The 14,416-nt window shown below is 41.1% G+C and overlaps 1 long non-coding RNA gene across 1 annotated transcript in view; it reads left to right on the forward strand.

Moving 5' to 3' along the window:
* Positions 1–4,026: 4,026 nt before the first annotated feature.
* The window catches only part of LOC307114360, a 421,289-nt gene continuing 410,899 nt past the window's right edge, over positions 4,027–14,416 (forward strand). The window contains exon 1 of the long non-coding RNA XR_013815002.1: positions 4,027–4,527. This is a non-coding gene — a long non-coding RNA (uncharacterized lncRNA). The remainder of the gene's footprint in view (positions 4,528–14,416) is intronic.

A 14,416-nucleotide genomic window follows, 5' to 3' on the forward strand; every position in this document is an offset into this window, starting at 1 on the left:
CCTCCCTCTAATATAAATACATTCTATGCATTTAGGAATGTTTGTGAGGAGTGTCTAGAACCGCAAATGTTTTATTTGTTGAATGAGTGAATTTCTGAATTTTTAAACTTGTAAAATCTCAAATGGAAGGGATCCCCAATGCCATCTAGTCTAACTTGCTTCAGTACCCCTCTAAACAGCCATCACTGTGAACATAAATCATTCCAGGAAAAGGGGCTCACTGTCTTCCTGAAAGGCAACCTTTGCTTTAATTAATCGTGCTTTAATTGTGGCATAGAATAAGCTTACTCACAGGAAAGTGTTTGCATAACATACCTATTTTTGTATTGGTTATAATGGGTTGATGCTTACAGCTACCTCAAAGAGTTAGTATTTTACATGAAGTTAAATTATTACAAACATTTTTTAATCCCTCCTATACGTGATTTGTTTACAATAATTTTAATAATAGCGCAACACAGTATTTTTTAGTGTACCCATTATCTAGATGAGCACAATGAGCTTCAGAGTGAGTCTTAAGACACTCAGCTAAAAGGCAGAGAATTTAAGTCTACTATTGTTGTTATGCTAATTGCAGAACACTTACACAGCTTGCCCAATGCTTTAACAAATTTATCTAACTCAAAATATATTAGCATACCATGAGTAAGGGGTTATTCACCCTGAAACTAGAGCTCTGAGTCACATTCAGGACAATAAAGAGTGGAGTTGAGCCCTAGCCGGTTTGGCTCAGTGGATAGAGCCTCGACCTGGACTAAGGGTCCCGGGTTGAATTCCAGTCAAGGGCACATGCCCCAAGTTGTGGGCTTGGTCCCCAGTTGGGGGCATGCAAAAGGCAGCCAATCAATGATTCTCTCTCATCATTGATGTTTCTATCTTTCTCTCCCTCTTCCTTCCTCTCTGATATAAATAACAATATATTAAAAAAAAAAGAGTGGAGTTGAGTTAAAACAAGTTAACTGGATATAAATTTCATATTTTTTTTGGCAATAATAGCAGCATACCACTATAAAAAGTTGGTCTGATTCTTATATTCTATCAACTCCTTAAAAAAGATATTTATTTTAATCAATTAACAAACACATTCCTATCATAAACCATGACTGGAACTGAAGGGGTAAAGATGAACAAGGCATAGACCCTGCATGATATGAGTCCATTGCTCATTGGAGAGAAAGGGACATTCACAAACAGGTTCAGGAACACCATGGAAGGTAGTGGGGATTGGGTTTCATGCTGGCTTTGGAAAATCTGGGCAGGGCAGGTGCTTCATCTTGCGAGTCTTTGCAGTTATTTGTGAACACATCTTTCTCCCAACTACAGTGTCACTATCTGGAGGGAAGGAATGATATCTGGGGCATTTTGACATCCTCTTAGCATGTGGCACAGAACTTTGTCCAAAGCTGGAGCCGGCAATGGTGGTATTGTGGTATAGCACAAGCTGCTCAGCTAAATCAATAACCCTCCATACAACCCCACGTGTGGTAGGTCTAGGCCGTTGTGAAAGTGTCTTCATCCAAAAAGGACTTCTTGAACTGGCTAGGTGACTCTGTAGAGAAGTGAGCCACCAAATGAGGGGCTGAGACTCAGAGAGGTAAGGTGGGGCGAGAGACAGTGCCAGGTAACTGGAGCTGCAGGTGGAGGGCTCCCCGTGGAACTTCTCATAAACTTAGGGAAGCACTGCAAGGAGACATCATCCCTAGTGGGAATCTTCCACCAGAGGGCACGATGACCAGAGTGTGTCTAGGCCCTCCTCAACTCTGGGAGAGCCCAAGGCAGCCTGGTGAGGGAGAAAGAGAAAGGAAAGAAAGGAGAGAAAAGAAGCTGACCTTGCCTATTTCCTTCAATGCAGGGCCCCAAGCATGAAGCAGGGCCCGACATTGGCATGGAAGGCAAATCTTAAATGTATTAGTGGATGGTGTTATGTACTAGACTGGATACTTTAATTATTAAAATGAGATTGTTTTCTTGCCTGGCGATGATTAGAGGATATTTTATTTTCTAGAATATATTTTTATTGATTTCAGAGAGGAAGGGAGAGGGAACGAGAGATAGAAGCATCAGTGATGAGAGAGAATCATTGATCGGCTGCCTCCTGCATGCCCCCTACTGAGGATGGAGCCTGCAACCTGGGCAAGTGCCCCGAACCAGGGACCCTTCAGTCTGCAGGCCGACGCTCTATTCACTGAGTCAAACCAGCTAGGGCTAGAGGATATTTTAAAATCTGAGATGATCTGGAAAAGTTAAAGGCCTGCCTCTAGTAGTCCATTGCACAGGTTTAAAGGGACAGCTAACAGAAATAAGAAAGCTGCTTTCTGTTTATAGACTCTTACATAGCATTGATGTAATACAGATTACACAATTGTGAGTCTGGCTTTATCATTTAGGGTTATAATATGATCACTTCCTCACACTAAAAAAAGAAATTCCATAACGATGTCGTGGCTGTATAATGTCCCATTTCAATGAATGTGCTTCCCCAGTGATGGGATGTTTGGGTTGTTTCAAGTAATTTATGTTTTATTCTCAAAATTGTTGCATGCACAGCCATATAAGCCAACTGAAATGAGTGAAGTTGAGTTCTAATTCTTTTTTCATGAAGCACTGGATTAAGTGAATATTACTGCTCACCCAGGGGAATGGACCTGAAAATTAGATTTTCAAGAAACTTGGGCTTCTTTCAAACAAGGGGCTGGTTGTCCCACATGAATTAACCTCAGAAGGATGCTAGACAGGAAATGGGAGGAGGTGCTTGGCGGCTCAGAGCAGGGCTCTCAGGTATCCCAATTAGCTCAGCTGTAAGCTCTCATAGAAGATAGCAAAGATGCCCAGGGTTTAACAATGAGCAAAACCCCTGAATTACCGGTATTTTGATTCTAGGATAGATAGTGTATGTGAGTTAAGAAAATACTGTTTTCCCCAAAGTCATCGAACATACCTGTTTCACTGCGCCTAGGACCAGCATTATTTCATTACGGCTATAAAATACCCTTGACCGGTGAGCAAGACAAACTCATTAACCCATTTAGCAGGTAAGGAAACTGAGGCTCAGAACATTTCCAAACACACTCTATTCACAATCTTTTGTTTGGTAGCAGTGCCTGGGGACCAGACTCAGGCCTTCCCTCTCCTTATCTACCATCTATCCATCTATTTACCCAGCTATCTATCTATATCTATTCTTGACACTATTTGCAATAGAGCTGTCTGCCCGTATCCATGGTTTCACTTTCTATTGTTTAGGTCCGTGGTCGGCAAACTGCAGCTCGCGAGCCACATGCGGCTCTTTGGCCCCTTGAGTGTGGCTCTTCCACAAAAATACCACGGCCTGGGTGAGTCTATTTTGAAGAAGTGGCCTAGAAGAAGTTTAAGTTTAAAAAAAATTTGGCTCTCCAAAGAAATTTCAATCGTTGTACTGTTGATATTTGGCTCTGATGACTAATGAGTTTGCCGACCACTGGTTTAGGTTATTCATGGCCAACCACAGTTTGAAAACATTAACCATTTGCACACCATAAGCGTCTATAGATGCAAGCGGCCGACCTTTTTTAATTAAATTCAAAATATTGTGCCAGTTAACTGGTTAAGTGGAAAAATTCTAGAAATAAACAATTCATAAGTTTTAAATTGTGCACCATTCTGAGCAGCGTGATGAAGTCTCGCGAGTCTTGGGAGTCTCGCGAGTCCCGCAGCATCCCGCCCCGGAAGTGACTGTTCCCTTTTCTGGCGGCGTCTTCCCTCCGCTTGTAGCCATGCTGTTTGTCAGATCCGTACCCTGTCGGGTATCTTAGTGCTGGTGTTCAAGACACTTTGATTGTACTTCGAAATGACCTCCAAGTGTAAGAACAGTGATGCCTGAGATGCGGAGGCGCCACAAAGACGCCGCCAAGTGCTTCCTGTAAGTGAAAAGGGGAAAGTTCTGGACTGACTAAGGAAAGGAAAAGCTAGATGCCGAGGTTGCTCAGATCCACCAAACTGTGAAGAAGGAAAGAGAAATTTGTGCTGTTTTGCTGTCACACCTCAAACTGCAGAAGTTCGGCCAGATGAATGATAAGTGCTAGTTAAGATGGAAAAGGCATTAGAACCCCAGCCGGTTTGGCTCAGTGGATAGAGCCCTGGCCTCGGACTCAGGGTCCCGGGTTTGAATCCGGTCAAGGGCATGTACCTGGGTTGCAGGTTCCCTGGCTCTGTTCGGGTGAGGGTAGGAGACAACCAATCGATGTTTCTGTCCCTCCCTCTCCTTTCCACTCTCTCACTCTCTCTAAAAAAGAAAATCAATGGAAATGTATCCTCGATAAGGATTAACCAAAAAAAAAAAAAAAAAAAAGAAGAAAAGAAAGAAAAGGCATTAGATCATTAGATTTGTGGGTAGATGACATGAACTGAAACCGTGTCCTGACGGAGGGCAGACATTGAGCCTGAACGAAGACTTCAGCAAAGGGTCCCCTGAAGTGAGGGACAGTGTGACACGGACTCAGTATTGGGTTTGGCTTCTTATCCTCTCACATCATCACAAGAAGAAGAAGGGTGAGTACAGTATTTTGAGAGGGAGACAGCATTCAGGATACTTTTTATAGTATATTGTTATAATTGTTCTATGTTATTATTGTCAATAATCTCCCTGTGTCTAATTTAGAAATTAAACTTTATCACGGGTATGTATATATAGGAAAAATGCAGCATATACAGGGTTTGGCCATCTCTGTGGTTTCAGGCATGGAATGGGGGGTGGGGTGGGCGGTCTTTAAACATATCCCTCACGGATAGGGGGCTCCTGTAATCTGGTGTGTGTGTGTGTGTGTGTGTGTGTGTGTGTGTAAAATCTTGATACGGTTTTTAGTAATCTCGGACTGGAGTGGTTTGCTTGGATAATGAAGGCCTTGGAATGAGATGTGGTCTGATTTCGCTGGTGCAGGGCATGTTATACAATTCTTCAAATTCTTGAATTTCAAGCCAGAGCCATGCATTTAGCAATTAGGGCAACTCAGTGAAGTATGGCATCGCAGAGGGAGAGAGCTCTCTTCAAAGTGCTTTTTAGAATACACAGTGTTTCCTTCCCTTGATGAATACAGTGATCTAAGCGTTCCATTATTCAAACATGGGGTGAATAATAATAAGGCGCTTGGCTGGAACTATTAAGGAGGGAAATATACTGGGAGGGGTTTATAAGCCTTTGTATTTAAACTTGTTCAACCTCTCTTTTGGAGAAAACATTCCCAAGACTTGATTTGCCTCCTTTGCTGCATGCTATTTTCTTTTCAAAGGTGCAGGTCAGTGTTGCTGAGAAATCCTGGCTGTCTCCAGGGTAAGAGGCAATGGGTTATGGGATCATCAGAAATAAAGACAGAGAATAGTTGCAAGGCTATTCCTTTGTCCTGTGGGGACAAATGCTGGATCCCACCCTCTAATATGTTCCTCATGTGGTCTAGATGAGTCTGATTTCAGTGGTGGGTGTAACCAGAGACCTTTGCCCTCACATTCATTGCAAGCGGCTGTGGACAACAAAGTCCACTCGCGGACTGACGGGGAGCCCTCTTGGAATGAATGTAATCCAAAACCCATCACTGAGTTTTATTAGAACCAGGGAAGGCGACAGAACCATTGGTCACAAATCCAAAGAAGCTCAAGGAAACCCACGCGCTTCGGGGACTAATGCAAAGCTGTTGCCAATGCCAGTTTTTTATTCCGCTTTGACTGAAGGCAGGAGAAAGTGCTAGGATTGTTGAATTAGGGCCACTTACTTTGTTTTGTTTTTTGGTGTGTTTTTTTCCCCACGCTTCTGGAAAATGTGACCACAAAACCTCAGACAGACAACGTCTTCTGTTAGTTTCAATTTGACACGTGTCAATTAAGATAACTCAAAACACGTACGAACACTAAGTAGCACTTAGCTTTAGCTTCATTTGTTCCTTTCTTGGCAACCCACTTATTTTTTTATTATTTTTTACAGGAAAAGGTAGATCTGAAAGAATTAATGGAAGGATCTGTAGACCGAGAGTCACAAGACATAGGTGCCAATGTAACTTTTATCAGTTAGTGGGATGTTAACCCCAGGACAAATTTTGAACTCTGAGCCATAGAAATAGCGAGGGTGGGCATAAACAATCTGATGACTTGGGGTCCAGCATCTCCAGATGAGAAAAAAATGTTACAGATGAGAAAAAATTCATGTGTTTCACCAAAAAAACAGACTTAGCAGGTATGGAGCTAGACTACACTTCAGCACTGAGACTCAGTGCCTGTGCTGAGTCCACTCCACAGTGTTCCGTCCCTAGAACAAACATAAGTTTTCTAGATTGCGCCATTTACAGAGGATGCCTCCATCTTACCCAAAATCCATGACAGGTTTTAATACATTTTAGATTTTGGAGTGACCAGGTCAGATTTGAATTTTTAGAGGACATTAGCATTTCCGTGTGATGAATGCAATTGAAGGGCACAGGAATGGATTTGAAAAGGCGAGTAAGGATGCACTTATGTCGGTGGCTTTAACTAGAATGAAGAGGATACAATAAAAGGTAGAGAAAAGTGGACAAATTCGAGAAGTGTTTAGGAAGTATAATCAATCATTTATAGTGATGTGTTCCACATAGGATGAGAAAAAAATCGTGATTCAAGATTCAGTTGCAAGTTTCTGTTTTTAATAGCGTTGGATGGTAAGGAAACTAGCAGTTACCCATATAGAAAACCCAGGGGAAAGAGCAAATTTGGGGTGGGATAGTCACAATAACTATGTTGTTTGGCATTCATTGAGCATTTACTGTGCACCAGAGACTGTTATTAGTGTTTTATATACATCTACTCATTTAATTTTCTAACAACTCTGAAGTATATACAGTTAGGAATAGTTTATATAACCCACTCAGGGTTCTATAGCTGGTCACCTAGCAGGACAGGTATTTCAACACAGAAGTTCTGATCCCAGAAGCCTTGAGTTTACTTACTACCTAATTGGAGGGTCGCTGTCGGAAGGCTGAGTAGAAAGCGAAATGCATAGTTCAGAAGCTCAGAAGCTAAGTCTGAGCAAGAGAGAGAAATCAGGGAGTCATTGTATTAGTCATGGTAGGCTGTGGAATCTCAATGCTTTAACACAACCAGTGTTTATTTCTTGGCCACACAAAGGCCAATGTGGATGTTCCCTTCTGGTGGCTCTCGGAGGCAGCTCCCCTCTAAGGGTTGACTCTGCGATCTAAGCTTCTTCCAACTCATGGCTTCACCACTCGCTGGGGCTTCTTGGAGTCCTTCATTGATTCCTGTGCATCCAACTAGCTGATGAACTGAGAGAGTTTGGAGATTTCGCAGGATGATTTTAGGGGCCAGGACTAGACATGGTATTCATCATTTCTACCGAAAGTATAACGGCCAGAACATTTCATATAGCCCAACTGGCCTCTGACATTTAGCTGTGTGCTCAGGAGAAGAATGAATGGATTTTACACAAACATAGAGACGGCAGTTGAACCCATAGGAGTGACTAGGCTCACGTTGGGAATGACTATAGAATGAGAAAGATGGCCTCTGTCAGATAATCTGACAAGCTTCTTAGGATAATGGTGATGATTAATAATAGCTAAAACTTTTAGAGCACTTACCGTGTTCCAGGCATATTTACATATATTAATTCATGCACTCTTTACAAAAGCCCTTTGTGTCATGCCATCATATATTTTTATGGCTATAAAGAAACAAAGCTGCATACAGTAAATAACTCTCCCAAGGCCAGAGAGCTCATAAGTGACAGAACAAGAATTTGAATGCAGACAGTTTGGTTGCAGAGTCCGTGAGTTTAACCCATGTTTTATGCTGCATAATTACTAACTTCAAATACTTGAAAAATGTCACATTAATATGTAAGTATCCTTGCTATGGGTTCCCAAGGGATAGGACTATAACTAATAAATGGAATTTAAATGGTGGTAGATTTCAGCCCCAAAGAAGCTCGCTCTTTCAGCAGCGCTGTCTGAAAGGAAGCAAACTGCTTCCTGAGATAGTGGGGTCTATGGAGGTGCTCAAGCTTAAGAAGAACAAACTCCTGGCAAAAACACCAGAGAGAGGATTCTAGCATCCAATGGGTGTTTGGGAGAGATAACATTTATATTCGCATCCAACCTACAAGAGTTAGGAAAATTTTTAAGTATGTATTGGCCAAGTTCGCCTCCTGAATGTATAACCCTTATACCAGTCTAAGTTCTGAATTAACTACTTAAAGTAAATGTCAATGCCTGTATTTTCTAAGTATTGGATTAATGTCTGAAAGGAGGAGAAATCAGAGAAAATATGGAAGAGGTATCAGCCCCTGCCCTTGCAATTCTTACAATTTACTGAGAGAGACAAGACACACATCTTGTGTGTAATTCTTGTGAATCACCAGAGGACCCTACTTAGAATCTAGTGGAATGGACTGAGAAGTGATTTATAGGTGGCAGAGGATGTCTTGGTTGGCTCAGGTGTGATGTGTCTTTGCTCAAAGTTCGTTTTGCTTTGTATCAAGGTATTTCTACAACTTTAGCATGCGTCTGAATCATGTTGGTGAGCTTGTTAAACCAACCTCAGCTTTCTGATTCAGTAGGTTAGTGTTGGGGCCCACAAAGTTGCATTTCTAACAAGTTCCCAGGTGATGCTGATACTGGGCAGGTGATCACACTTAGGGCATCACTGATCTAATAGAAGACTTATCACTCGATATCATAATCCTCTGTTTATGTGTCTGGCCCTCCATCAGACTGTGAACTCTTGGGACAAGGGCTGTCTGGTTTGTCTTTGTATTCTGAGGGTCTAACCCACTCCTGGTTCCTCAGTAAGTTTGTATTGAGTAAATACTTTGAAAGAAATGCATATTTTCCTAGAAGTACAAAGGGGTAAAGACATTATCTATGGGAGTGAGGGGAGGAATCCTGTGTCTCCTTCCACAGATTTGGAAATGTGATTCATGCAAGGAGGTGTCTGAGCTGAAAAGCAACGTTATCTACACACAAACACCCCACTTCATATGCACCTGGGACTGCAGTCCTTGAATAAGCATCAGAATCGTGTCTCCTCTCTTTGTCATCATCTTTCTTCCTTTTCTGATCATCACAGCCACTTCATGGAAGGAAAATACTCTTTCTGGTGCGTTGGCTGTAATTTCCCTCCTCCCGAAGTCCATTCCCTTTGGACTGTCTTTGGCTGAACTTTGCAATCTTCACTGAAGAGGGAACCCTTTCCCACTGTTCTCTGAGAGAGCAGCCCCTTTGAAGTCACAGCTGGCTGGACTAAACTCATTTCCTCTATCCACAATGTGTGTCTGATGCAATGTTGGCTGACGCTCCCTCTTGCCGGCTCCTGCTATTGAACCAGATCCAAGTGCAATGTTTAATGTGAGTGTTTGGCTTGGCTTAAATTTAGCCAAATCATCTGTACTTTGTTTCATTTGAAAGTTCCCTCGTTCTCTCCCTCTCCCTCCCTCCCTCCCCTCCTCTCTCTCTCTCTCTCTCTCTCTCTCTCTCTCTCTCTCTCTCTCGTCTTCCTCTGTCTTTCTCACTCTCTCAACTAGTTTATTCCAGATGTTTTAGATTTGCCCTTTTGTGGTCTACTCCACCCAGTTCCTAAATCAGTAAATCATTTTCATGCTTCTTCTAAAACCTAAGGAAAGAAAGTGCTCAATTAGAGAGAGCAACTGATTCTAGATTTCCTAGAGCTTACACTTAGGGATGGCTGCTCTCCCCAGGAAATACCTTTGAAAGATATGGGAAAATGTTTTGTGATTGAAAATACTTAGATTTGACTTTCAACTTCTTAGCATTTGGAATAAGAGGATACACATAATGTTGATGTGCTGATATAAACACCCAAAACTCATCCTCTCCTTCGAGGTCCAAAATAATTGCTATTCTTGTTTGAAGTTGTTCTGTTACTTATGTATAAATAGAGATTCCTATTCTATGGACTCATGTGAGTGATAAAACATAGTAACATATAATATTCATAGCCTTTCCCCCTCTCCCACCCTCTTACCCTTTTCAGTCTGTGGGCTATGGTGATAAGTGTCAGGGTAGACAGAATGCAAGAAGGGAGAAATGTTTGCTTTATTATTATTAGGAATAAATAACTTATTGGAAAAAAAAAACACCCCAATAAGTAACTTCTTGAAAAAACCCCCACATAGATCTGATAGGGTTGCCTGGGAATTTAGAGAGAAAAGTCAATAAAGTCCCTGCGTTAAGAGAGTTTTTGATGTTTTTGAGAGAAGAGATGAGATATTGAGGATGGCTGATTATGTAAGAGATTTCAAAGAGAAATGGAGATTTTAAGAAATTTGTGTGGCCCTGGCTGGAGTGGCTCAGTTGGTTGAGCATCATCCCATGCACAAAAAGATTGTCAGTTTGATTCCTGGTCAGGGCACATGCCCAGGTTATGGGTTCAGTCCCTAGTCAGGGTGTCATACAGGAGGCAACCGATCGATGATTGTCTCACACATTGATGTTTCTCTCTAAAAAATTAATAAAAAAATATTGAAAATGAGACATTTCTCTCTGTGTTATTAATGTGGTTTCTCTTTGGTGCCTTTTAAAGTGACTTTACTCAACATTTAAGTCCTTTCCAAGACATTGGGGGGAGGGGGGTTAGATATAGGTTTTCTTTTGGATTTGACACCAATATGAGACCTACTATTCAGATTACACCTATAATACTTTGTGCTACCATTTTTCACATTTCATCCTACCATCTGTATGCATTATTTTCTGACGCCATACTATAGCAGAAAGAAATGATCTTTGGGGCCATAGGTTGGGGCAGTCCAAGTAGGCCATACTGTGTTTGGGAGAATGAGGTATGATTAGCCCTTTCCTTTCCCTCCCTGCCTCAGTTGAAACTTCCAAGTTTACATCCCGTTACACACTCAGGTGCCATCATTTTCCTGTTTAACTGCCTCCAAATGAACTGTAACTTTCTTAAAAACTCTAGTGAAATGTCTTTTGTAAAGTCCACGATATAGCTGATAGGATAATATTCAGTGGAGTACATCTACAAAAAAATGGTTTTAATTAAATTGAATTCTTTGGGTTTGTCCTAATTAGCATATACATAGAGATATGGTATGGTTGAGTGTTCTATAAATATTTCTGAATTAAAGAAAATGAGTTAGCAAGAGCTCTGACTTTACTAATTGGCTATGTTAACTCAGGTGAAGCATCATCTCGAAGACAATTTCTTATTTATCAAAGAGAGATTTGTTATCACCTCCAAGTCATTTTAGCTTTTAAAGCCCCACAATTTTGTAATTCTACATATGGATTTTTCTTATTATAATACATGTGTATACCTTCTCTGGTCAAGTAAATGTCAAGGGGAATGAAGGTAGGGACCATGTTACCTGTGTTTTTGTAGGTGTTAAGAGTTAATCAATTTGGTTTTACATTCAAAGTTCTATAAAGAACCCTAGTGTTTGGGATAAAAAGGGTATCAATAAGATGGATCAAGGGTAATGCCAAGGATGCTAGTGTTGTGTAGCCTTTCTAATTATTGGAGTTTTGGGTGAGTAGGAATCAGTTAAAGGACATAATGCCTCTATAGTATTTTTTTGGGGGGTCTGCTTTTTTATTTCTCTTCTAGAGAGCGTAGTCTTTGTGAAGTTTGTGCAAATACAAGGTAGGTTCTTCAGGGTTTGGTAACTGACAAGTCCCACATAGAAGTGCTGTCCATGAGAGCACAAAAGATGGAGTGAACCCTCTACCTGTGGGGTTCAGGGATGCTTTCTCAGGAGAGAGGAGCTTAGCTGAGTCTTAGAAAATGATTAAGCATTTATGTGACAGAAAGAGGAGGAAGAAAGATTACCTTAGGTAGAGGAAGAAGGAAGCATTAATCATCTCCTCTCTCTTATGGGATCTGCAACAGCGAAGAAAAAGGTAAGAATCAGAGATCTAAATATCAGCTGTAGAAATACATAACAACAGTAATGTACTTATCTTGGCATGCACAGATTCTCCTCTGAGATGCGTACTTTAGAGAAACTCGCACATGAGTACACATGGAAACATGTCACAGAATATTCATAGAAGGAGGCTATAATAGTGAAATATAGAAACCACCTAAATATCCATCACCATATATATGTAATATATTAATCCATGGGAATGTTATAATCATTTAAGATGAATATACTAGCAATACATCTATCAACATGCGTAAACCCTGACAACATAATATGCAGCAAAATAATTTTATGCAAATAAAAAGGAACTATGTGAATATACTATTCATATGTAAGGTATATAAATAAGCAAAACAAAATTTAATACTATTGAGGAATATGAGGAATACATATATAATATAGCTATGAAAGCACTCAGGGGAATGATAAAGTTTAGTGGTGGTCCCCTCTGCGATAGGAAGTGTTTGGGAGAAGAATGGGAACAAGAAGGGAAAATCAAAGAATTGCAATTGTATGAATGGTGTTTTAGCTCTTAAGCCGAATTGTAGAAGTGTTTTACTTTGTAGTATTCTTTTTTTTTTAAAATATGTATTTTTTTCCTGATTTCAGAGAGGAAGGGAGAGAAAGAGAGAGGGATAGAAACATCAATGATGAGAGAGAATCATTGATTGGCTACTTCCTGCACGCCCCCAACTGGGGATTTAGCCGCAACCCGGGAAGGTGCCCTTGACTGGGACCCTTCAGGGCGTTTATCCACTGAGCCAAACCAGCTAGGGCACTTTGTAGTATTCTTTAGCATTATTTTAATTTATTGGATGTCTGAAATATACATCCCATCGACATACACAAATAATCTTCTTTATAAGCTTTATTATGGGCAAATGTACATTGGCATATATGGCTTAGGACCAAGACCAAAACCTGAACTGACTTTGTCCACCTGGCATAAGGTGGAGAATCCATGCTCCAGTCACCTTGTCCCCGAGAACAGAGGCTGAGCTACTTGTCCCTATCCCATCAATCAGACACATCTTCCCTGGGCGGAGGCATTAAGTGAGAGGCGAAGAGGTCAGAAGCATTTCCTCTGTGTTTTTAAGATGGCTGCGGTTTCTATGATATGGCTCCTCCCTTCCCATTTTAATAACTGGAACCCTCAGTTTCTACTTAGGTCATTTAATTTTTATTTTTTTAAAATATATTTTATTGATATTTTTACAGAGAGGAAGGGAGAGGGATAGAGAGTTAGAAACATCGATGAGAGAGAAACATCGATCACCTGCCTCCTGCTCACTCCCCACTGAGTATGTGCCTGCAACCAAGGTACATGCCCTTGACCGGAATCAAACCCGGGACCCTTGAGTCTGAAGGCGGACGCTCTATCCACTGAGCCAAACCGGTTAGGGTGGTCATTTAATTTTTTAAAAAAATTGTTAATATCAAAATGCATCCAAATTATCCTCAACTTTTACAAACTATGGCTTTGTTTACTGTAATCAAACTTCTAAAGAGTTCCAGAATTCTTATTTGGAAAGGTGCCCTTTGAGTGACCATCATGTGCAGCCTGTTGCAATGTCAAGAACTTTTGATGCTTCACTCTGCTTCCCTGAAGAAGCAGCCTTGATTGCAAACAGGCTGTGAGACAATGGTGGCTGATTAGACTTGCCTAGACTGCCCCAGGTCTGTCTGGGTACTAGGGCACCACAGTTTCCTTGAGAAAAGCTGGTGGAGAGCCAAGAAAAACCTGGTAAGTTTTTAATTCTTTCAGGCCTTGCTTCCATAGAAGGCTTTCAGTACACCGCATGTGTCCCCCAAGCTGTGATTCGAGAAGATGACATCGGAAGATTCTATGTGAAAAAGTGGCCAGGATGGTTGATGAGTGGGGAGGAGGGGATGTTATGTTGGGAGATGGTAGCTAGTTTCCAGAATGTGATTCTATTAGGTTCTAATGTCGAGAGCACAGATCTAGTTAACAATTAGGCACAGTTGTTGTGGAAATCAGAGGTAAACACCATAGTTACCAGTGTGTACCTTCAGCAGGTACCTAAGAGGTGGGTGAAAGTCAGGGATTATGCCCATCCCCCACCTCCAAAATTCTCAGAGAAAGGGACACATCAGGACAGCAGGGGAAATGATAAAAACAGTTGTATAACTTGTAAAGCATTCATTTTAGTTTTATTTGATTTGTGACAGGGTAAATTCATTGAATTCTCATTAAGGTAGACTAAAAATGAAGATATGTACTATGCCCTTTATTGGAAAAAAGCCTACCATGACTAATCTAATTTCTAAGCCTCTACTTCAGTCTAGAAGCAACACTAAGAAGGCCAACCAGTAGGATGACACAGGCATGTCATAGGAAGTGGGAGTTACAAAATGGGGGCTCCTTTGGCGGTCCCTAACCAAAAAGCTCTTTGACTTTGGGAGAAAATTTGGCTAACATTTGTAAGCCTCACTTCATAATGCTACTGATCTGATAGGTGATCAATGAGATAATGCCTGTGCATA

The sequence above is a fragment of the Cnephaeus nilssonii genome (genome assembly GCF_951640355.1).
Source record: "Cnephaeus nilssonii genome assembly, chromosome: 18".
In the NCBI taxonomy this organism is placed as follows: domain Eukaryota; kingdom Metazoa; phylum Chordata; class Mammalia; order Chiroptera; family Vespertilionidae; genus Cnephaeus; species Cnephaeus nilssonii.